Genomic DNA, 24,021 nt, shown 5'->3' with positions numbered 1-24,021 from the left:
TAAGTCCGCTGCTGTCCTGTTCTTTCTGGCAGCGTATAGTCTACCCGTTAATTATTCAAATGAGATTTCTTGCTTCATATTTGTATGTAAAATACAAATGTATTAACTTTGACAGACGACGTACTGTTTGTCTCACTCTCACTGTGTCCTCTCTTCACAAATCAGAATGTCGGGGCTTAAGCCTTCTCTCCTCTGTGGGTGTTGAAACACTCTTATATGGGAAAGATCACAGTGTTCATTTCCTTAGATTAAAATTAGTGGCTCTGCAGTGTTTAACAAGCAAATGCTGAGTAATAAGTAACAGACTTGATTCAAGGAATTTTTTCCCCTAGATAGAAACTTGTTTTTAGAACATCTAGGCCAGGTACTGCTGCTCTAGTCCAGATTTTGTTACCATTTCCTATTTTTCAGGAGCTTATAATCACTTCAGTCTGTATTCTGCTGAAAGACATCATAAGCATCATTAGCCTGTGGATACAAAACCAGGAAAACATGAAACTGCTGGCTTAAAATATCTTTCTTTAATGTAATTTAATTTCTACAGTTAAATTAATTTGTAAATTTTAATGTTATGGATTAAGAAACTGGGTTAATATATTTAATTCACTAACATGGTCACTAAAAGTACATAGTCTCTATTCAGCATTTTTGTTGCAAGCAGTCTGTGTTTGCAGGATCACTGCATGGATTTACAGATTAAAACATTCTTTAAACATGGAATGATGTGATAGCATATGACAGCTCCATCGTGTCAAGGATTTGTTCAAATATCAGATAACAGTAAGAGAGAACAAGAGAATTTTTGCTTAAAAACATTTGCTGAAAAAAACCCCTGATCTTGGTTTGTGATGCAGAGGCCTTTTAATTGCATCTAGCTGTGGAGGAGGAACTGGGCTTTGAAGGCTTGGTAGTCTTAATACTGCGCTGCTGGTCGGTGTGTGACACTTGTGTGAGAAGTTGGGTGTCAACCTCGTCATTCCATTACTTGTGTATTTATGACTGTATTCAGGATATGCAGCCACCGTGATTCCGGAGTGTTCCAGAAAGCAATGCTCACTGGAACCACACACAGGATCTTTTTGTCTCTGGAATGAAGAATTATTTTTATAGAAAGCACCCTGCTGTTATCCAAAAGTATTAAATTTTAACTGAACGCTGTTTGTTTATCAAGGCTTGAGGGATTTGGGGTCCTTTCGTTGGAGCACTGTTGGAGCTTTCAGGCACTGCAAGAGTACAACTTCATGCTCTTGTTTTATGCTGCTCTGAATTCTACAAACATAACTGCTGCAGTGGCAACAAGGAACTCTGAATACATGGCTTGCAAGCTAGTGATTAAGAATGCATATTTTAAAATGTTACAGTAACTATTTGTAATAATTTATTTGTTAGCATATAAATGCAAGCATTCAAATCACATATGTAATACTTATAAACCATAGTATTTGTATAGGATTTAAAACTCTTAATTACATTTTTTTTATATCATTTCAGTTCAGTTTTGTATACAACTAAAAAGAAGCGTTAGAATGAAAAGATCCGAAAGTTGTCTTAGGAGTTCTAGCAGAATACATCTATTGTTTAGTATATTAGCAGGTTTTTTTTGGCAGCCTACCAGATCATAAGCATACTTGCCATTCCAATAGCTTTGATATCTTTATGCAAAACTGAGCACTGCTTTAAATGTTTGTAGTTTGAAGGCTTAAGCTATTTCTTTTGGAGAGGATGAAGACTGAACTACCGTTTATTCCGAACGGGATTCTTCTTAGTCAGGGTTGAGGCATGTAGGTGTAACTACCTTTCCTCCAGCCCCTCTGCAGATACTTAATCTCATTGAGGGCTGTGCATAAACAAAACCACTATGTTTATTTAAATCTAAAATATGTTGTCTTTTTGAGTGATAATACAGTGTTTTGTACGCAAGGATGTAGATTCAGGTCCTGGAGGCCAGGAAGAAAAGGCAACATGTTTTGCTTGTGGAAAGCATACCTGGAATTTGACAAAACTATGTGCTGGTAGTTGAGTGGAAAGCTCCCCTAGGAGTTGGACAACTTCTGACACAATGTAAAATTCTAGTATCTATTAAAAAAAAAAAAAAAAAAAATCAAGTATCCATTGCAGTCTTAGAAACTGTGTTGTATTTCTCTTCCCTGTGGAAGCTTAGTAGCAGTAAAGCTGAAGTATCTTTTCATGACTTGACAAGACTATAATAAAAAATGTGTTTTGAAATGCGTTAGCAAATAGGCTTAAAAATACATTTCTGTGTTTAGAATCTCTGTTTGGCTCTCTGCGTTACATTTTTTGTACTTGGTGACTGGGGAATTTGTGGAACAAGTGATTCAGGATGCTTTTAGGATCATTGGCTCAGTTTTAGGCATGACATATGTTTATCTTCTGTAGCTCACTAAACCTACCATATCCTTTCATGTGGTAGATCTGTGCTGGCATTACTATAAAAAGATTGTCTTTCTGCAACTGTGATGGAGAAAGAGGGTTTTTTCCCCCTGAAAGGTAAATGTAGGCTTTGTTGGTGTGAACCAGAAATCCTTCAGAGTTTCTCTATGGCTAGAAGTACTTCTTCACTCCTGGCTGCTTTTAGGCAGCAAGTTAATCCCCGCCCCCCCCCCCCCCCCCCCCCCCAGGGGCCAACTGGGTTATGAATGGCTGAATTTATCAGAGGTGTTGGCAATTTTCATGTTTTTTGGTTTGGTTTTAAAGATTGCGTTATTTGATTGGTGGTAGTAAATAATTCACACGTAGTAGTCTGAAATTGCCCTTAGTTTGCTGGGACATAGGCATACTTTCCTTTTGTGTGTGTGCATGTGTCTGCAAATTGGATCTATATGATCCACATTTCAATTCAATTTGGTATTTCTGTAGTGTGTTTATATGCTATAGACTTCATAAACTTGTTAGGTGATAGTTGCTTTACCTTGAGCGTTATCTCAAGGCCTGCTTTTCAAAAGAACTTTATATGCCTTTACAGTTTTTGCTAATGTATTGTAAAATGTCTTTTTTAAAAACTTCTTTGCTTTCATGTTTTGCCAATGAGAATGAGGTTGTGGTTACATGGCTGTATTAATCTGTTCTGAACTCTGGACTGCTGCTGAAGGGCCAGCTGCACTTGCCAACTATTTCTCCTGTCTCCCTGTGGGAGCACAAGGATGGGTGAACCATGTGGATTAGGGAATTCACCCACCTGAAATCAAACCTTACCCAACTCTTCTCCCCCAAAGGGATAATTTTTGGATAAATCTATTCCCTGATCCAGCTTGCTGCATGGCTGCAGAAGTGTTGCTGCTACGATGAGAGGGAGGAGGAATGAGTACCTGAGGAAGGAGAGGGAAAGCAAGACTGTGCAGTAGCAGCCCAGGTTCACGTGGGATTAAAGTCACTGTGTAACCACAGCCTAATGCTAATGCTTCTGTAGAAGGCACAGCTGCTGCTTTGTGAATTACAGAGCTGGAAAGGCCACCTTATTTAAGTCTTAGCTAATTTTCTGCGGTCTGAATGTGTTGATCCTGTGTTGCTTCATCATTTTAAGTCAGTTTACGGTGTGTTGAAAATAGATGTAAAGATTGCATGATTTCTGGCTGAAATGGAATAGCAATACAGTCCTTTCATTTGTTGGGTCCCGAATTTAGTTTTTCATCACTTTCAACTAAATTCATAGTGTAAAAGGAATTGCCAAAATCATAGGCTCATAATCTTCGTGTGCTCCTGATACAGATGCAAATATGCGTACAGATACCTCCTTCTGTTTCTTTCCTTATTCTGTCCTTGTGGTTTCTCCCTCCTTACTTTTTCTTATTTAAAATATCTTCTCATTGTTCAGTCTAGCATGTATCACAGTGTAATGTATCCTATAAATGCATTCAACTTTTTTTTTCAAAAGCTACACTCTCCTCTTATTCTATTTCCGTGTCATTTGCCTTTCTCCTGCTGCTGCCTTGCCTTTGTGTGGTACTTTCTATCTTCCGTGCTCTCATCCAAAGCTCTGCCCTCTGAAGACTGTTCCCTGCTTCCAGTCTGTCAACTTATTTTTTGGTTTTCCTCCCAGATACTTCATCTCTCCCCTAGTCCTTTCTGTATCAAATTCTGAGCTTGTGAATTTTAGTTAGTTCTTAGGCATCACCTCTATTTCTGAGATGCTTTTGTATTTAATGTTCAGCAGTACTGCTTACACCTGCTAGGTTTGTTAAGCCTCTGTGTTTACTTGCTAAGTGGGGAGATCTTCTTGTGGGTCTTCCTTAACAATCCAAGCCCTTTCTGGTCTTGGATGCTGTTGCCCAGCCAGCTGGGCTGTCACCTGCTCCTGCTCTGCTGAGACGTGGCAGGTTAGACGTGGACTATGTGGGTGAGCGAAGGAGGAAATTACTGGGGATTTGTGTTTATGTGCCCAGTGTGAGGACACAGTACTTCTTCAACGTGTCTAACTTGGTGTCCCATTCCTGTCATAACAAGTCTGAGTGAACAGTACAGATATTCAAAAAAAGAAAAAAGAAAGTAGAAGTATGAATGAATATGTATCTGTAGATAGCTAGTTGCTGCTAGTTTTAACATGTCATTTTATGTATTATGTTCCACTTAATAAAGTTGCACGTAACCTTTTGCTATGAATATACTTTGTGCTCTCCAGTGGAATTTGACTGCGCTTCTGTAATCTCACTGATTATGTTGGTAGGTTCATAATAAGGTTTACGGCAACTTTGGCTGTGAGTCAAGCTACTGAAGTAGAAGCTAACTGCAGTTCCAATTTTAAAAACAGCAAATCTAATATAGCAGCTACAACGGAGATCACTTAGCAGATACTGTGTTAGGGAAAAGTCTTGTCACAGTATGGCTAGTGCTGCAGAAGGATAAATAACTGGAAAAGAAAACTGTAAAAAAATATGTATTCATATGTGTATATAGCCATATACATTACGATGCTGTAAGAGATTCTGAAAATTATGAGAAAGCTTTACTTTTCCTGTCCTGAGGCAAAGTGGTAGTGAGGAGTTTACCTTTCTTCCTGTTCTTTCCGGTCTTCAGCTGCAGGGAATGCAATTTGTTTGGATATTCTTGAACCCTGTATTGGGCTCCAGAGCGTGTTTGCCTCTGGCTAGTGGGTTTCTGATAAGGCCTTCTTTTTAAATTCCTTTCTTTTCATAAGGAGGTCATCTTTTTTCCTTTATACTGCTCAGAAATTTGTTCCTGATTGCCACCTTTCCTTTTTCCTTTAAGGTCATTCACTCCATTCAGCAAATGTAATGCTTGCCTCTGATGTTCATGGCATTATTTAAGTAGGAGCAGAGTGATTTTATGTGCTTACAGGTTCTGAAATCTGCAACCTGCCAAAGCGGAAAACAGCAGAAGAATTAGAAAAACTCATGAAAGCTGTATGCACGGTATTGTTTTAGTCTGGGTTTGACTCACACTTGAAAAGGCTTTCCTTGTGCAACTAGTGGATTTAGAGGCTTAATTTTTTTTCTTTAAAGCTTGCAATTTTCTTAGGAGTTGATGACATTTCTTTCCTCTTGGTTTGATCTTTCTCACCACTAGTGAGTAGTCTGAATTAATTTTTAATTTTTTTTCCCCTAGCTCTGTTAATTAGTTGAGGACACACAGCATAATTCTTTGCTATGATACTAAATATGCAGAAGTTTCAGAAATTTTGAGAAAAGCTGGTGGTGTTTCTTCTGAATAATATTCCATATAAAGATACCACAGAATCTGTGGTCTGGGCACGTTACCTATAATTAGGCAGTCCTTTAATGAGATGCTCACATTCTTGACGGAATTAAGATCTGGTGGTGTTTTGACTGGAACTGTTTGAGGGAAGCTTGGAATGTACTTAAAAAAACTGTTGCCTACTGGGTGTGGAAGTCCAAGTTTTGAGGGGAAGGAAAAAAAAAAAGTAAGTTTCAGTATAAACATAGCCACAGTGTAATGATTCAGGCCTATCTTGGCACAGTGAAATTGAGAAATGGACCACACTCGCTCGTTTTTATTTTTTTATCCCTGACATACAAAAAGTAATGGATCTCCTGTTTCACTGTTTCTAAGTAGCTTTACAGTTTTTGGTTAACTGATGAAGGTTAAATTGTCAAAAGATGATTCTTTGGGCTTTTTTTTTTTTTTTTTGTAGCAGAAGTAATGCTGTAAAAAAACCCAACAAACCATTTCTCACACTGGAAAGAAAATTAATTTTTTTTCTCCATTTTACCTTTAAGGTTTGCATTTGAATGAGCTTTTGTTTATTAAAGCAATTCCAACACGTGCTCTGGAAGTCTGATTTTTAAGGGCTTGTGTTTCCTTAGAAGCTTTCGGAGATTTCAGGCTTGTTATGTTAGCTGGTGAGCACTGTGCCTTTAGCATGCATTTGTCTTGGAAGACAGTAAAAAGATGATTCTGGTACTAAGTACAACACATGCATTCTTTGTCAAAGGTTGCATTTTCAGTTTTGACTCAGTGCCCCCTTTTTAAGAATGAATTCTTTAGCTTGCAGAAAGTCATGTGGTGGGGGTTTTTTTCTGAATTTTATCCAAGTATGGCCTTTCCTGGAGCTATCATTTTTCACCACAATGTTACTTGGCAGAGCTCTAGAAAACCAGCAGTTGCAATGCAACAGATTTTTATGGTGACAATTGCAAAGCATAGCTGCAAATCAACCAAGTTAGGTGTATATATATTAGAATATATGGTACAGAATAATTTTAAAGGAACAAAATGCTCTTCCTGTGATCGACTTGATCAAACCCAAGCCCGATTCTGTGAGGAAGGCTTTCCCTTTGAGGCTCTAAGTATTTTTAATCCCCATTCTTACCTCCAAAACCCTGTACGTAAGAGGAATTGAAGATGTTCAGGACAGACCACAAATGTCAAGATAAGCTGTATTGGAAAGAGGAAGAGCATTCTTACCATTCCAGACACAATTAGTGTAGCCTGGCTTAATTTCCTCTGGTGTTTTGTTGTATTTGTTTCATCTTGTTTGGTGGGAAAAGGTTTATTTTGCAGGTTTTGTATTCTTTGCCAGTAGTGCTTTTAGCATCTTTTGCAGACAGTGCTTTCAGCCTTTTTAGCATTACCTACACAAAGACTTTTGTAAACAATACCTGCTGTGGCTTGGGACATTGAGGCTGTTGATAGAGGGCACTCCACTTTTTCATCTAGCTTTGTGGCTGCAGATGTTATTTTTTTTCTTCCCCTCCCCTCTGTGCCAGTCTTGTCTTTCCTCTGGAAGTTATTTTAGACATTCACAGGTGAACATGGAGATGTGCATCAGCTAGTGAAGCTGATTTCATGTTAGTCCGGTTCATGGTCCATTATATTATCTGTCTTGCGGGCACAGATTCTTGTCTCTTGCCTCTGCGAGAAGGGTGTGGTGAATAGCAGGAGATGGTATTACACCACCAGAACTGGCTTCACTGAAGTGTTTTTGACCGTGTGTCAAGCTGGCTCAGAACCAGTTCAATTTTTGTCATGCTGAAAATACCCACTAGCACGTTGTGAACACTGATTCTTGGCAATGCTGATGTTTGTGCCACAGAGCTGGAGTTAATCAGAAAGTAAAACCTTGTCCACGGTCCGTAATGTGAACAGTGTCGTAGGTTGGTGTTTCTAAAAAGTAATAATAATAATAAAAAAAAAAATGCCGCTTTTTCATAGAAGCTGATATGACTCGGAGAATCTGATAGTTGTTGGTGTAATCTGAAGTGGTTTTTATGTTTTTACGAAAAGTTATAACTGGAGCCTGTGTGTCTCAAAGGCTAGTTGAACTTTATATAAAGGATGCTGAAGAGCCTCTTTAAGAAATGCACAGAATTTATGTTATAGACCTGTTTGGTCAGTCTCCTGATGGTGTATTATGTGGATTTCCTTTTAATGTTTGAGTTTCTGGATTCAGGTCAAGTCCAGCTTTGGAATCAGAAGAGAATGGCTGGTCTCGTCTCCTCTCAGGAGACCTTGAAAACTTCGTGCCTTTCCAATGCTAAGTGAGTGGGAAGCTTGTTCTAACTAATGAAGGAAACGCTATTATCAGTTCATACCTTATGAAAATACCCTTCATAGGGGAGGCAGAGGTAAAAAGAGAGATTTTTCTTTTTTGTTCAGGTAGGGGCCAATGTAGTGTGGTTATCTTGGCTGTAGAGACCTTAGTACCATGTTACTTTGCTTGCCATACCCAGCTGGTCATTGAGATCAGCTTCTCCTGCTCCTAGTGGACTTTTAACCTAGCTGTTATCTTGTATTGCAGTTGGTGATTTTCATTTTCTGATGAGTATGCATCTGATTTTTTTAATTTTTTGTCTTAGTAAAGTCAGTGAGCTTGTTTAATATTCTTAGTTGCTTTCTGCTGTATGAAAGCACACAAAAAAGGTGTTCTGCATTCATATTTTTTTAAAAAGGGCAAAACCTAATCAAACCAAAGTTATTCCGGTCAAGTATTTGCAGTAAACGAAACTGGGTTATAATAGCTCAAAGTAGTGTTTTTCCATTTGTTTTTTTTTGTAGTAGGTTTTAAAATGTTAATAACATCTTTCCCAAAATGCATAGTAGGAATACATTAAGTTGGAGGCTTTTTATTGAATAGACGTTTGTAGCATTTGGTTGTGTTTATTTCTGAAATAAACACAGTATTTCCAATTAATACTTGAGGGAAGAGAGTGAAAGTAACTAAAAGAAATAAATTTATTGAAACCTAGGTTTTTTTCCTGTATGCTGTCATAAGCATGTAGATTCTATTCTTAGATTTTTAAAGTTCTTAGTGTTCGGAGATGTTCCTTGTAACAGTCTTTTGAGTTATTTTACATATTCCTTTCTTCGTGCCTGTGAGAATGCGGTTAGGTCCAATCTCCAGTGGCTCCAAGAAGGTTGTTCACACATCTCTATCCTCCTGCGCTTTCTCCAGCAAGCATCCTTTTAATGAGAAAGACAAAACGCGTTGGTGTCTAATTTTATGAGAAGAGCTCAGCCATGCAGAAGACTTTCGAAGATTTATGGTGGTAAAGCCACTAAGTATAGTTATTTCTAGCTTGTGTGCCAGATGCGAGCCAGTGTTAGTGAAGAAAATTTTGGCACTTGTGACCATGTTTAAATACATACAATACTGAGCGTAAGTAAGTTAGGTTTTTTGGCTCTGCTATATTCTGTATGCATATTTGGAGAGGAGAAAAAAAGGGAGGAGGCAAAAAACCCAAACAAGCCACAATTTTTCTTAAGGGTATGATACTCTAAGATGATCTCAGATCAAAAGTGCTTTTAAAGATGTTTGAATATAAGAATAAATGAATTTGTACATTTTGTGAGACATTCCTGGGAAGATTTGGACAGGCTGCAATTTTGAGAAATTACTTAAAATTATTTTCTAAGGGTATAAAAAGTGGAAGTACTTTGGTTTTAATTCAGAGTTTGAGAATGACAGAGATGAGGGCCAGAATTTTTTTAAAAATGAAATTGACCCAAACATTTTTCAGACTTTCAGCAGCATAGTAAAATTGTTGTATTCTCTTGACATAATTGTGAATTTTTGTCTTGCAACATACCATATGTCAGGCTGCTGAATTTCTGTTAATATTTGATCTAAAAATCAATGTCTGTCCATCCTAAAACCAGGCAGAGACAGAGGAGAGAGGCTAGAATGACTTGTGAATTAAAAAATTCAGAAAGGTAATAACAGGCAGTATTACAATGTCTTGATTTCTAGCAGCTGCTTTTCATACTTTTGGTGTCTACCCTGCCTGGTGTTAGCCTATCTTATCTCTAAATGTACTTTGCTCTTTTTCAGCTGTGTTGCCACTAGTGAAAAGGGTGTAGATGGCAGCGGCTTTACATGTTATTTTAATGTGCTTGTTGTTTATGAAGTTTTCTTTCATGTTAATTGGTTTTGTGTGATTGTTTCTAATTATCTCTGCGTGATCTAAGCTGACTAAGTAAGAGGACAAGTAAATATAGCTGCCTAGTAACACCTAATTAGAAGTAGGTCCTGCTTTTGAATTTCCTCTTTACCTTCTCATTCTTCCCCTCTTCTTCTCAATGCTGTTAGTCCACATAGTTGTGCGAGAGGCATAGTACACAGGTAAAGTGTTCACATTTTCTGTACAAGTTCTGCTACAGCATTTGTATGTTTGTATAGTTGGAGGAAACCAAGCCATTTCTGGAAATGCTAGTATTACTTTCAGGATCCAGGTGCAGCCAAATTACAAGAAAGAGAAGAAACGAATTAAGAGGGGACGATCACAAGGTTTATTTTAACAAGTCATAACACAGCCCAGACCTTTGAATTCTAATAGATTTATTTCACCAGCTCCTGTGGTATTGGTGTAAGGGGATAAACTTAAGGTAATTCACTATACTAGCAATACCAGAATACATAGATGCTCTTTAAAAACAGATGTGCCTCCAAGGTATCTCCCTTGGGGTATCTAACCAGTAAGAATTTCAAACTCTGCCACACCTTCATTCTGTGCTGCAACTATTGCCTTGACAGAACCAGCTGTTTTCTACTTAGGTGAGGGAATGAAATTGCCTGCAGCAGTTGGTCTTGCTGTGTCCGTTTGATTCTCTACTTGCATGTAGCACTGCTTTACAATTTGGCGTATGGGGAATGACAGTGGCAGTTTGTCCTTCCTGATACTGGATTGGAGAAAATAGTTTGGTGACTGGAATGATCTCTCTCCCTTCCTTCCTGCTGAGTTCTGCAATGAAAGCTACTGAGGTGACATGTGTTCCTTTAATGTGTGTAAGTCTGTATCTAGAAATATGTCCAGACAGAATACTGGGGAGCAGGTCTTGCTGGCTTTGCTTTCTAAATTGAGAAAATGCAAGCTAACTGTGGTCCACAAGTTCATAGAATCATAGAACAGCCCAGGTTGGAAGGGACCTCAAAAGACAATCTGGTCCAACCTTTTGTGGAAAAGGGAACCTAGATGAGATTACCTAGTACCCTGTCCAGTTGCATCTTGAAAACCTCCAGCAATTGGGACTTTACCACATCCCTGGGGAGGTTGTTCCAGTGATTGATTGTTCTCCCTGTTAAAAATTTCTTTCTTACATTGAGATGAAACCTCTCCCAGTGCAACTTGTACTGTTGCCCCATGTCTTCTCCACGTGGCTCCTTGTGAAGAGAAGTTGTATGACCATACTAGACAACAAGCAGTCAGAGAGGTGGGACCTTCTAGTTTAGGCTCAGTGATAACACAGCCAGTAGTATTTATGCATTTTCAAGTAGAGGACTACAAAACTCTACTTTTTTTTCCTTGCCTCCCTTCAATGCTCTTGGAGATGAAAAGTGTTGAATGGGACTATGTGTCTGGAGCAGTACCGATGTTGAAATAGCGTATCTATATAGCAAGGTAATGTCATGTATGAATGTGGATTGTAAAAGCTGAATGTTGTGCATTTCAATACCTCGTAATAACAGAGAATTTAATTCTGTTCATTGAAACTATCCGTAGGTTATTTAAAAACCTTTTGATACTAGACTTCTAGATGATGTTTTTTCTCTTCCTCAATATAAAAGCAGCCAATAAATTTACTAGAGTCGATCTCTTTGAAACTTTGATAATCCAGACAAGAAGATGCCTGTACTGTGGTGGTGGTTTGTTGTTTTGGGTTTTTTTTTGGGGGGGGGGGGGAGTCTTTTTTCAGGTGTGCCTAAGCAGGAAAATAAAGATGTGTGAATTTGTGAGCAAAAAGATTCAAGGCTCATAATTTGCTTTCCTCTCTAGATCTTTGAGCAATCTCATCTTTTCTTTGCAGTTAAAAAACCACTCAGATCTCTGTATAGCAAACATTAATATTTTGGGGTATTGAAGTATTTTATATAACTTGTATCTTCGGTTTGTTAGCGGAAGTTATAGCTATTCCTTGTATTCCACATTTTGTATCCCATAGTAGAAAAGAGACGAAAAAAAAAGTAATTTCTGCAGTTTCCTTGAGCAGTTGCAGTAAGACTAGTTTGTATCTGCTTCTTAGCTATTTTCTGTGTGTTTCAAATACAAGTGAAGATCTCGAAAGTGTAATGATCTGGGAGGTGTTGAGTCTTTCGAATCACTACCTCTATATATAGTAACAGACTTGGGAAGTGCACTAGTTCTCTTTGGGCATCCGAAATTTTTCCCTGTGCTTGCTGTGTAAAAGTGCAGAAGCACTTGTTACGATGCGGTGGCCTAAAAACTTCTGATCTATCAAAATGTATGCAGAGCTTAAATTATGTACATTATGTTCAGATAAGTGAAAAAAACCCAAACCAACAAAACCCCAAACTTTGAAAAATGTTAATCCATATTTCTATTAATCTGTGTGAAAGCAGAATTCGTTTAGTTGCTATGAGCTAATCAGTTGTGTAGAAAACAAAGCAAGCCATATACTCTAGTTTTGCTAACCACTTGAAGCTTAGGCTGAGGAGGTGAAACATTATCTTTGTCATTACATGAGTCTTTCACTTGTGAATCAGCAAAATTTTGATGCCAGCATCCAAAGACTTGTTGAAGTTGGTATTTGTCTTGTCTGTTGCTGGGGGAGAAGTGACCTGACTATCTCTAATGGCAGGGGAATTAAATCCTCTATGTTTCCATTGCTTCTGTAGCAGCTACTGGGCATTAGGTACTCAAGAAACAATACAAAAAAATCTACGTAAAGAGTTTGAGCATCATCCAGTGTGTTGCTGAAGCCAGATAAAAATGTTTTTTAATTCTTTCTTTGGCACGTGCTTCCCGTTTGTGCTCCCTTTTCTTTTGGTAAGAGGTTGCTCTCTTCCTTTTCATCTTTACAAATGTGCATGAGTACAAGTAGGAGTGAAGGTATGTTTCTTTTACTTGAAATCAAGGATGGTGATGTTGTTATTCCTGATTTCCTGGGGAGACTTGGACTTCTGACCAGTTGTGTTCTGTGTCCTGCAGCCAAGGTTTACTACTGCTGCAGAGTTCTGCTGTGCCAGAGGAATGTGACTGTCGACAGTGGTCTTTGTTCTGGAGTTTGGGGTAGTCTTTTAAACACCCCAGGCTTAGATTGTGGAGTGTGTTGAGTTTTGGTCTTCCCTGAAAAGTTCGTTTTACTTAGCAGGGGTGCTTTGATGTTCTCTGCTTGCTGGAGCTGATTCATGCCAAGTCCTTCACATGGAGGTGCACTGCAATGCTGCTGGCCAGTTAATAACTGAGACCAGGTCTTTTCAGCCAAAGAGATGTTATTGTGAGTCCAGATGCATCCAAACACTTTTCTACTCTCAAGTGAGCGAACGATCTCCCTGCTTTAGAAGTTTTTCTGTTGAAGTTTTGAATTTTTCTTTCTTTCTAAATTCAGCAGGTTAGTTCAACATTATTCTAGAGTAGGCCTGGGCCCTATTTTGTTGACATAGCTAGCTAGTTGTTTGAGATATGTTTTGCCTTCTCTTCATGTAGCTGTGCTGGAGAACTGCCAGCACAGAGGCAACCTGTATTAGCAACTGTGTTCTGATTTTACTGTAGCTTTTCATTCAGGAGAAATAGTCTTAACTGTATGATGCTTCCCCCTGCCCTGCCCCAAAGAAGTGCTGTTTTCATTAATGAATTTCCAATATAGTTATATTGAAAACTGATTCTTAATTCTCAGTTAAGCACCTGGGCTATGTTTGCCCTTGGGGAGGATTATCCTCTGTTGGGCTTCCTGTTCCGAGGTGTTTGTAGCAGCTGATACTACTGCAGGTAGTAAGCAAGATCAAGGAAAGCCAGTGGCAAGAAGAAAAGACTTCTTGTACTTTCAAATATATTTACCAGGAGGCTCGTTGGCAGTAGACTTAAGTTTCTGCTTTTTGGAAAAAGGATAGCGTGGGACTCTGGCTTGTCTTTCCCTGGGGTAGAGACCGATCAAAGCAGAATTGGAAATGACTGGTTGTACTCAGAAGAACCTTCCCAGGTGAAATGGGCAGAGGTAAGGAATCCCACCATTCTAGAAAAGGAGATGAGCTGAACTGGAAAAGAAACAGTTCAAGGATAGGCAGTGCCCTACCAGGCCTGGTGGCAAGTGGCATTAGTAAGAAAATGCCAGGATTCTGTCTTTTGGCTGCCTCTGCTCCTTTTCTCATTATTTCAACAACGTCACCAAATTCAGAAAGCATAATTCTGTTTCGGTGTTTCTCCTTTTGCTTCCTCTGAGTCCCATCTGGCCCAGGAATAACGTACATGAACTGAATAGGGGGGAGCTGAGCAACCTTTCCAATGCTTATTTAGAACAGGCATTTGTGGTGGTAGGGATAGTTGTTTTTCCATAGTATGTGGACCACAACCTGTAATAGCGATGTAGCATTGAATTATTCTGGCAGGGAAATGAGAAGATGGTGGTGGGAGGAAGCGTGCGTTTCGCAGTTCTTGGGGACTGATGCATCTGATTCCTGCATCCAAGGTACAGGCAGGCTTAAGTATTCTTTGAAGGAAAACTGTGAACAGTATTGTTTACAGAAAGCTACATGGTGAGCAGGAATGTGCTGTCTTGTTATGACATCGGTGTACAGAGGAGTGTATCCAGCTGGGGGTAGGCAGTTAGGTTGGTTCACCTGGCTTGTGGGATGTCAGCCATCCTTAAACATCTTAAACCCACTTTCTTTGGCAAAGTTATGAGACTTTGCACTGAAGTGGCAGAGGTGTGGGTGCTTTCCACGATGACTGTTGTACGTGCGGTAGCGTCTAGGAGAGATGTACAACAAATAGCTGCTGTTTCTTAAGCAACAACAGCTTTTTGTGAAGGTACAAATGGGTTAGCACACAGAGCGGTATGACTGGGGTGCAAGTAGCATGTGAATATTGCTTACAGATACGTTTTAGAAATGGGACTGCATATTTTCAGTGAACTATTAAATTTTATTGACTTAAAAAATAACAGTCCATGTACCGTATTCTTATAAGACAGGGCAATTGTGCTGTGAAGAAAAAAAACATGGTAATTATTATTACTTGTCGAATACATTCAAATACAGAATTTGACTTATGTCAATGTTAGTGACAATGAAACCTTGTGAAGGGCGTCATTTAAAAGTGAATTGCCTGTATTAAAAATACAGGTAAAGAAAGAAGAAAAATCTTTGTAATAAACTTGGGTGGCACCGTCAAGATTCCTAAAATGTGACAAATAAGTAAGATAACAACTCTTAAGGTGGTTGTTGCCTGCTGCAAAACATTTTACAGTTCCAGGATGAAATAAGCTGCTTGAATGATGAAATCTGTCTTGGCTTCTTCAGAGACCTGTTAAGCAAATGGGATCAAAGAAACTCCTCATATTCCTGTTTTCTAAAAACTCCTTGTAGACTGTCTGAATTATGCTAGTGGTTTTTTTCTAAATAGGAAATGTCTTGAATATGATGAATTGGGTTTGGGTAAGCTATAAAAAAGCTTTGTATTTTTCTAAACTGTATCTTTCCCTGTTGTTTGCTTAGTTTCCTATTTAAAACAAAAAGTCCTTAGTGATCATTTTAATACACTTAAGCTCTAAAACTAATCTTCATATTTGTTGTAAATGCTAATGCTATAAAGATGGCATGCTTTTATTTTGAAAACAGTGAATGAAATGTTCACGCTTACCAGCAGCTTTCTGGTTGTTCTTTTTGTTTTCTTTTTTGTTCTACCAAAGGGAAAGCTCTATTGTTTTAGCATGGTTTTGTGTCTGCATGTCATGTTTCTCTGATCACATGCTGGACTGCTAATACTTTTCTGAGACAAATTGCTGAAAACATTGACTACGTTTGAGGTTACAAGAATTCTATATATATAGTGACAGAATTGATTTTTTTTTTTTTGCTCTGTTGCTAGTGGCAACTCATCCTAATCCCAAACTGTACAGTAATGTGATTTATGGTGAGTACATTGCTCGCTGTTTAATGTTGTCTGGAAATTTTTTCTGTGCATTGCTAGAGGGTCATTGTTCAGGCACGAGGTAAAGATATTTCATGGTTTACAAAAGAGTTGTTTATCATAGGTTGTGTGAATTAGAACATTTTAAATGATGAATAAAATCTTGGTTCAGAAGCATACTTAAAACTGAAAGTTGGGAGAAAATTGCTTTGTCATTCTTGTTAGGTTTATGAAGGAGAAGATTCTGATAAATTGGAAGCTTGTGCTGATAAAAATCGCAAACATCTCCTGTTTAAACTCCAGTTTGTTTGTAGGTTTGTACTGTCACGCTAAGTATTTTGCATACGTGTTAAAATTTTTGTCTAAATCAGGTAACTTTTACTGAGTGTGTTTTACATATGGCATTAAAAAGCTTGTGTTATAAATGTTACCAAGATGTATGTTATGTGCGTTATAAAGAGCACCTAAACTTGAACCCACGGGCCTATGCCAGTTGTGATTGACCTCTAAATGTCCTGGTAAAAATGGTGACTTCATAACACATTTGATGGGGAAGTTGTAGATTTTAAGTACATCTGTTAAACTATTCTGAATAAGCAACATACTCTTTCAAATATAAATGGGCATTTTAGGGAGGGATATTTTTTTAAACAGCAGGAAATCATTCATGTGCAAGAAATTCTGAAGTCAAGAAATTCAAAGTTAAACTGTTTGAATTTTGTGTATTAAAGCAAGATCTCATTTATCTGCTCTCTGTCAGTGGGCATGGAAGGCAAATTGGTTTTTTATTCCTTTGAATTGAGTGGGATTAGAAGAACAGTAGTGCATAGATTGCCAAAAATACAACAGTTGATCGATTTTTAAACCTGTGTGCCAATCCAATGACTGAAAGGTAATAACAGAGCTGAGGGTCTTGAATTTTGTGATGGTGTGGGTGGCAGTACCCCACTGCTAAGAGCCTTGAGTCAATTGGAGGGTTTCTATCTACAGAAGACAGAGAAAACCAAGTACTTCCATTATTTAATAAGACCTGTTTCATGATAAAAAGGTTGAGAGAAATTCAGGCTTGGAAGCATGCTGCCACTTGTTTCTTGTATATGAGGTTAATTCTTCTGTGGTTTAGTTACCTCTGGGTCCAAATTAGAATAAGCTTCTCCTGTGTCCAGAAGAATGATGAAGACGACCTGTAGCTGTGTTTAGAAACAGCTATACTTTGTGTGAAGGATGGGGTTCGGTGATAACTGAGCAGGGGCAGATCATTTCTAGCTCTACCTCACTTCTGGGTTTTTCTAATTCCTCTGGAATCAATGCATAAAAAAAAATCTTTTTTTTCCGTTTCAGAGTGTTGCTTGAGGGGAAGGCAAGAGGATGATCTAGATACTGAAAATTGTGTGTGAAAACTGTAGTAAAAGAATTGTAGATGAATCCCAGCAGGAAAGGCAGAAGACTGCTTTTGACACAAGGATACCATGCACAACTTTGACTCCTTGATTGAGGAGGACCTTTGTTATATAGTTTGCTATATACTGATTTAAGTTACAAGCAGATTTTCTGCAAATTGGTTGGAATGTTTTCTGCTTTAATGCCTCTGTTTACATTCAAGAGAATTTTCCTTTACTGTAGTCTATCTTAGTTGAGAATAAGTGGATATTTAAAGAGTAAACATTCCAAGGGACAAATCGTAGCAAAGCTGCCCAAGATGATTAGTTTTAGTGGCAGGAAAAATGTACTTCTAATTGCAGCATTGAGATGCTGAATCAGACGCAGTTGGTGAGTTACTGTAAATCCTGTGTAGCAGAATAGGGCTGGAAAGATGTAACAGGACCACTCAGGGCTGTAAAATGTTCCATAGTAGCTGAATCAACAAGGGATTACTGTGTACTCGGCTATAAAAGGGATGGGGTGGATATTGTAGCTTTTATTTGCTTGGGGAAGACTACCGTTTGAAAACGGTGAGGCGTGTTGTAGTAAGGAATTTATAAAGGAGAGAAGAGCTCTGATACATTACAGGGCATTTGAATTGTCAATTAATACCTTTCTGCAGGAACTTATGAAACTGTATTCAGAAGAGGTGAGTATTTTAAGATTAAGACTAAAGAGGAGATATTACAGAGAGTATGTATATTAAAATCAAGTTTCAAAAAAGTCCACTTTTTTTTTTCATTGCCAGAGAACTGGAGAAGTACACTGTGGTAAGTAGAAAAAGTGAGGGATGACTTGCCAACGAGCTGCAAGAACAGTGCCCTACAGGGAGGATAGCTGAATTTCTTGACTCAGCAAGCAAAGAGTTTCTTGATGTTACAAATATTTGTGCTTTAAGAGTTGTAAAGATGTCCTTCACACATCTGCTGAGATCAGGCAGACCTTGAGTTGATTCACAAGCAGGAAATGTCACTGACTTCTTGTGGTAGGTCATAGAGCTTCACTGTTGGCAAAAGTTTAGGCTGTGGGTGACCTCGCGAGGGTGGTTTTGAGTTTTTTCTTCTGGCTTGCATGCTTTCACAGCTGACGGGAACTTGGCCTACCCAGCAATGATCGTATTAGAATGCTCGTTAAAGATCTTGGCCTGGAGGCCGCATTCACACTGTGTTGAAATGCTTGTGGTATAAGAACTGCAAATTGTCCATACTTGTCGTGGGAGGAAGGCTGGTACTCCTAACTTGCTCTTAGGAGTCCTGTCCTGACTAGTGGTAGCTTGGGCTTCTGTGACCACAAATTGACTTCAGGACCTGGGGACACGCTATCATGAGAGCAGAATTCAGCTTGTTCATGCAGTTGGTGGGCAGAATCTCCTGGGAAGCAGCCAGGAAGGGGAAGTATGCCTGGATTGATGGTTTTAGCTTAGTTTTTCTGGGGAAGACTTCCAGAAAGCTAAGGAGCAAACCATCGCCTTGTGTGCAAAGATCAGGAATTTCAGCAGAAGCCCCTCAGCACTGAGCAAGGAGCTAAAGGACAGCATACAACAGGTGAAAACAGTGGGCAGTAAAGGAGGAGAATACTCCAAAGCTTTGCTTGACTGCTGAAGGAAGTATCAGTTACACCTACAGCTGGTCAGGGACATGAAGAGTAGTAAAGGAGGTGCTACAAGAATGGTAGCAGCAAGACATTTTCAGAGGCAAGAGGGGAGACAGCCTAGTGATGGCCTCTAGGGAAGAGACTGCAGTACTCAACATTTTTAATTTTTTTCCTCTCAGTCTTTGCAGGCGAAATCTTTACCTAGACTTATGTGCTTAACGTACAATTTGGAAAGAAGAGCCGTGATAATGCTCTGATATGAATGTTGATTAACATCTTTCTACAAGACCTGAGGGGAAGATTGCACATACATATCTCCATGCAGAAGGGCATGGATGATGATTTTGTGCTAATGTATGAGACAGGAAGTTTAGCTGGAGACCAGACAAATAAAACCAACCCAAAATCTAAGCAGCAGAACTGTGTTTGACCAGTGCTATTAAATGCTCAACACAGTACAGCAACTTATTCTAGAGTTTGTTTAATAGGTGGAACAAAGTCTTCAGCAGGAAAGGCAATAGTAGTAATGCTGATATTATTCAAACCTGACATGGAATAGGAAGTGTATGCACTGAGGGATCCAGACTTTTTCTTCTAGATAAAAATGCTGGTGAATTGCTTATTCTTCATCAGATAAATCTGGAAGGTAACTGTGCATATAAAATAGTCACCTTTCTAAGAAGAGATCTGTTTCATTCAGGTGATATAAGATCATTGAACAAAAGACAGTTTGTTATTTTTTAAAACCAAACATAAAGGCTATTTGCTGTAACATAGCATCTGGTGATTTTTTTTTTTTTTTTTTTTTTTTTTTCCCCCTGGAATGGCTGGAAAGGAAGCTGAAGTACTCTGTGGCAGTGGAGAGTATGGTCTTAAATGAAATGGAAGTGAGTTTCTACTTGTTTACAGCTTCTTAATTTCTTCAGTTGCCTTTTTGTGAAAGCGAGGGCGTGAGATCTAGACTTAGAGAGGCAGCATTGGTTTGACTGAAATATAGGGATGTTTAGATTGAATCCAGCTAGCCAGAAAGTGATTGGGGGCAGTGCCCTCCCTGGTGAGATCTCTTTGGTTGTAAATGACTTTCAGGTGGTCTGACAGTAGAAAGAGTTGTAATAAAAGAGTTAATTCTTATACATGTGCTGATTAAGGTGAGACTTCACCTTGCCTATGGGTGCTGAAGGAGGAACTTCATGCCTTACTTTGCCTAAAGAGCCTTGGAACTGTTCCCTTGTTGGCATCTCTGTACCTCTGCCCTTTCCCAGGTTGATTCCGGGAGGAAATGTCCCATTCGCCTGCTTGGATAAGAAAACTTTTCCACTAACTGGTAGAGAATACTTAAAACAGGTTTATCCTTACTTTCCCAAGACAATTGAACTTGGCTGTCTAGGTGGATGCAGATGTATACGCTACTTTGCCCTATTCTCAGAGCTGGCAGGTCTGTTAGGTATGGAGCATCCAGATCAGAGCTGTTGGAGGTTCAGCCAGCTTGGACCACGACCAGAGGAACTGTCAGATTTGTACCAGGTATATGGGCCTGCCTGTGAAACTTCAGACATGCACTGTGCCTGTCTCGCTCTGAACCATGCTGCTTTCCAAGTCACTTGCTTTGTTTTTCATGGTGTATTTATAGCTGTCTGTCAATGCAGAAGTTAAATTTGTGTTAGATTTAACAGATTTTAAAAGATACTTCAGTTGTGATGCCAGAACAATAGCAATAGTGAATGGACGTGCTGGCATAAACTTAGTTTGAAAAAGGAGACTGTTTGTCATGATAAAAGCTTTGCTGTAGAATTAAGTTTGCATGCTGTGTCCTAGGTGAATTTTCTGATGCGTAAGTAAAATATTATTAGTGGTGTTCAATGATCAACGTAGGCATGGTGGGCAAGTAGAATTTGTGCCAGGAAACATGCTATGGCTAGAAAAGATTAAAATAAACTGTACATGGTCACTAATGCTACTTTCTCAAACTTTTGTATGTAGGCGAGTTGAATACATTTCCTTTTTTGATGTTCATCACTGGATCAGTCTTCTGTGATTTTTGTACAAGTTATAAATAAAAGGAGCACCCTAAAACTGAAGAAAAATGACAAAAACCAACCAGTGCTGTATGGATTTTCAAGTTAACAATTCTTTATTTTAAAAGCAGGTAGACTGATGACTTAGGGCTGGTTCAAGGGGCTGGGAAATACACTGTTGAAGAGAAAAAAAGAGGACTGCACTACCATTTTGACTGGTAGCACAAAGCATTATCCAAAAATTAATGCTGATATAATTTCAGTCCAGAATTCACTCTGTAAGGCCACTTAACCCACTCCCACTGTACTCGTTTTGGTTTTCTATTTTGCAGTAGATGTAACTTTGAAAGTGCAACAGCCATGAACCTGCTTCAGCTTACCTTTAGCTGGGTGGTAAAGGAATGAAAGGTCGTCATCTTCTGATACTTTTTCCCTGCTAATGCCATGTTTGAACTTTATATAAACCTGAAGAAGCTTAGAGAGCTTTGCAGTTGTCTGTCAGATGCTTGTGTTGAATCACAAAGCTGATGGTGATTTTTTTTAGATGCTATAGGCAGTGAAATGGTTCTGTTACTGTATTCCAGGCAAGGCTATTCCATTGCCTTAAGACAATAGCATTTTCTGTGTTCAGAGGAGTTTTGCTTGGAAAAGGGAAAGCCAGTCCTTTGTGTAATTGTGTGAACTCCCCAACCTACAAAAGTCTCTGAATTTGAAACCGTGGGTACTTCGTGATGAAAATTGCTTCTGATTGTTCTGCCTCCCTTGTATGTAGTGTTTTAAATTGCCTCTTTGAAGTGGCGCATTGCTTGCTCTTTTCTTTGAAGAGCCACATGTGAGCTTACCTGGTGGAAAGGAGCTAACAGGAGACCCCTTCTTACTAGAAGTGTGTTTCTAATTTTAATAACCTGGGTGGTTGTGCTCTGGCTGCTGCTATGGCTTCTGAAGTCTTTATATAGATAACTTTTTAGAAATCAGTGTTTCTGTAAAATAATTTATCCTTCAGACACTTGGAATTTTATGCACGTCTCTTAAAATGCTTTGGTAGTGGTAATTCTGTTTAGTATAAACAGAAGGACATGAAGAGGAGCCTATTACATGCAGTGTTTGAGAGTCTTGTCATGATGAATAATTTCTGTAGATTAATTATTGCTCCAGGTATGTCGTCTTTGTCTCTGCTGGACATGGAAAGGGAATTTTAATGCAGTCTGCGCTTGCATATACAGGTGTTCCTGAAGTACTTAATTAAGCATGCAGCTGCTAGTGTGCTATGTTATCTCAGCATTTATTGCCAACCGCTGGTCTAAACTGAGCTATGGTGATGATTTATATTAGCTGAAGTACTTTTGAATTCAGTTGTGCCTTTGTTAGTGACACGCCTGTCCTTAAATTAAAAACCAGGTAAAAGCACTTGTTCAGTTGTACGATATTGATTCATTATGGTGCATTTTTCATGTTACTGGAGAAAGTGGGATGAGGCATCCAGATAAAAGCAGTGAATTAAACCTCCAAACAAGAACATCAGCATTCCTAAAGAAATCCTGTTTTCCTACAAGAGGGGAAAATGTTTTGGCCCCCTCCCTCCCCCCAAGTATTTCAGGATTGCTCCCCGTTTGATTTTGTAGTGGCAGCTGGAATTACAAAGAATGTTTTAATTCAGCTATGACCATATCAAATGTAACTACCGTCTATTAAACATTAGCTGTTGTACCTTTGAAGTGTTAAGATGTTTCTTCTGGTATGCTGTGCGTTTTGCTTACACATGCATGTGCTTCCAGTGAGCTTTCCCTTAGCCTTGGCAAGACAGTGCAGCAGAGTTCGTTAGTTGACATAGCAGTTGGTGCAGCATGTTTCAGGCTCCTTCTTCAGCAATCACCTTCTGGCCACTGCTGTTGGCTTGCTGCTGCTGGCTCTAGCAGACAGCTTCTCTTGGCTGTTTCCTGACAGGGGAGTACTTAAACCTTTTGTCTTCAACAGACTGACCAGGCAGTGTCAAGTGACTCTTCAACAGATGTTTAGAGAGTGGCTATGTAGCTGCTAGCCTGGAGTACCGCTGACAGGTAGCAGATGGCACAGCAGGAACACAAGGTGGGCCAAAGACTGGTCCACATGTGGAACTGCTTGAAATTGAGCAATGATGGTGTTGGGAACGTCAATGGGAGGAACTACCTCTGGCACAGCAGAGGTCTCAACCCAGACAGAGGATGCTGCTGTCCAGGTCTTGGGCTGCAAGGTGTGTGTGGTGCCTCTCCCCAGGGCTGGGGTCAACAGTGGCCTCCCCTGTGGGAGATGTGCTCTGATAAAGCACTGACGTGCCCCCAAGTAAAGGAGCTGTGGAAGGAAGTGAACAGACTGTGTACCATCAGAGGCAGGTGATGGTCTCTGGAGACTCCCTTCTACAGGAAACAGAAGCATCCATGTGCTGAGCTGACTTGGTATCTTGGGAGATTTGTTGTTTTCTGGGGAGTTAGATCCAGGATACTGCAGAACAACTACAAAGGCTCATCCAACATGGGGACTGTTACCCCATGTGGGCACCTAGGATGCTGCCAGAGGTGACCTTGAATGTGTAAAGAGTGATGTCAGAACTCTTGGGACAAGTGTGAAGGGCAGGGGGACCTTGGGGGGTGTTCTTAGTCCTTCCTGTGAAGGTAAAGGGCTTGGGCAGGAGTGGTGACATCCAGCAGGTCAGCACCTGGCAGTGCAGCTGATGTTGCAGGCAGGGCTTTGGATCTTATAAACCTGAGACCCTTGTTGAAACAAGGACTGCTGAGGAGGGATGGGATCCAACTGACAAGGTGGGGCACAAGCACCTTCACCAACAGCTAGCTAGTGAGGAAGGCTGTAAACCAAGTCTGCTAAGGGAGAGTTACCATAACCTGAAGCAAAGGCATTGGCTCTAATGAAGAAGCGTTTGTGGTACAGTGTCCTGGAAGAGGCTCACCCCAGTATGACTGGGGATCTGTCACGGGTGCCTGTACATGAGCCCATGCAGCTGGGAAACAAACAGGAGGAATTAAAAATGCGTGTGCAATTGCAGAGCTGTGAGCTTATTGGGACTACAGAGGTGTGGTAAGATAGTTCACTCTGCAATCTTTGAAAGGCCATGGCAATCAGGAGAGGTTCCTGATGACCTGAAGAAGGCAAATGCCATAGCCATTTTCAAAGATGGCTGGAAGGAGGATCTGGGGAACAGC

General features: G+C 39.6%; 1 protein-coding gene across 1 annotated transcript in view; it reads left to right on the top strand.

Moving 5' to 3' along the window:
* The window catches only part of FCHSD2 (FCH and double SH3 domains 2), a 162,503-nt gene that overhangs the window by 4,237 nt on the left and 134,245 nt on the right, over positions 1-24,021 (top strand). The window lies entirely within an intron of this gene.

Source organism: Buteo buteo, chromosome 18 (genome assembly GCF_964188355.1).
Source record: "Buteo buteo chromosome 18, bButBut1.hap1.1, whole genome shotgun sequence".
In the NCBI taxonomy this organism is placed as follows: Eukaryota; Metazoa; Chordata; class Aves; order Accipitriformes; family Accipitridae; genus Buteo; species Buteo buteo.
Note: the sequence above shows the minus strand (reverse complement) of the source record. Positions and strands in the feature narration are given on the sequence as shown.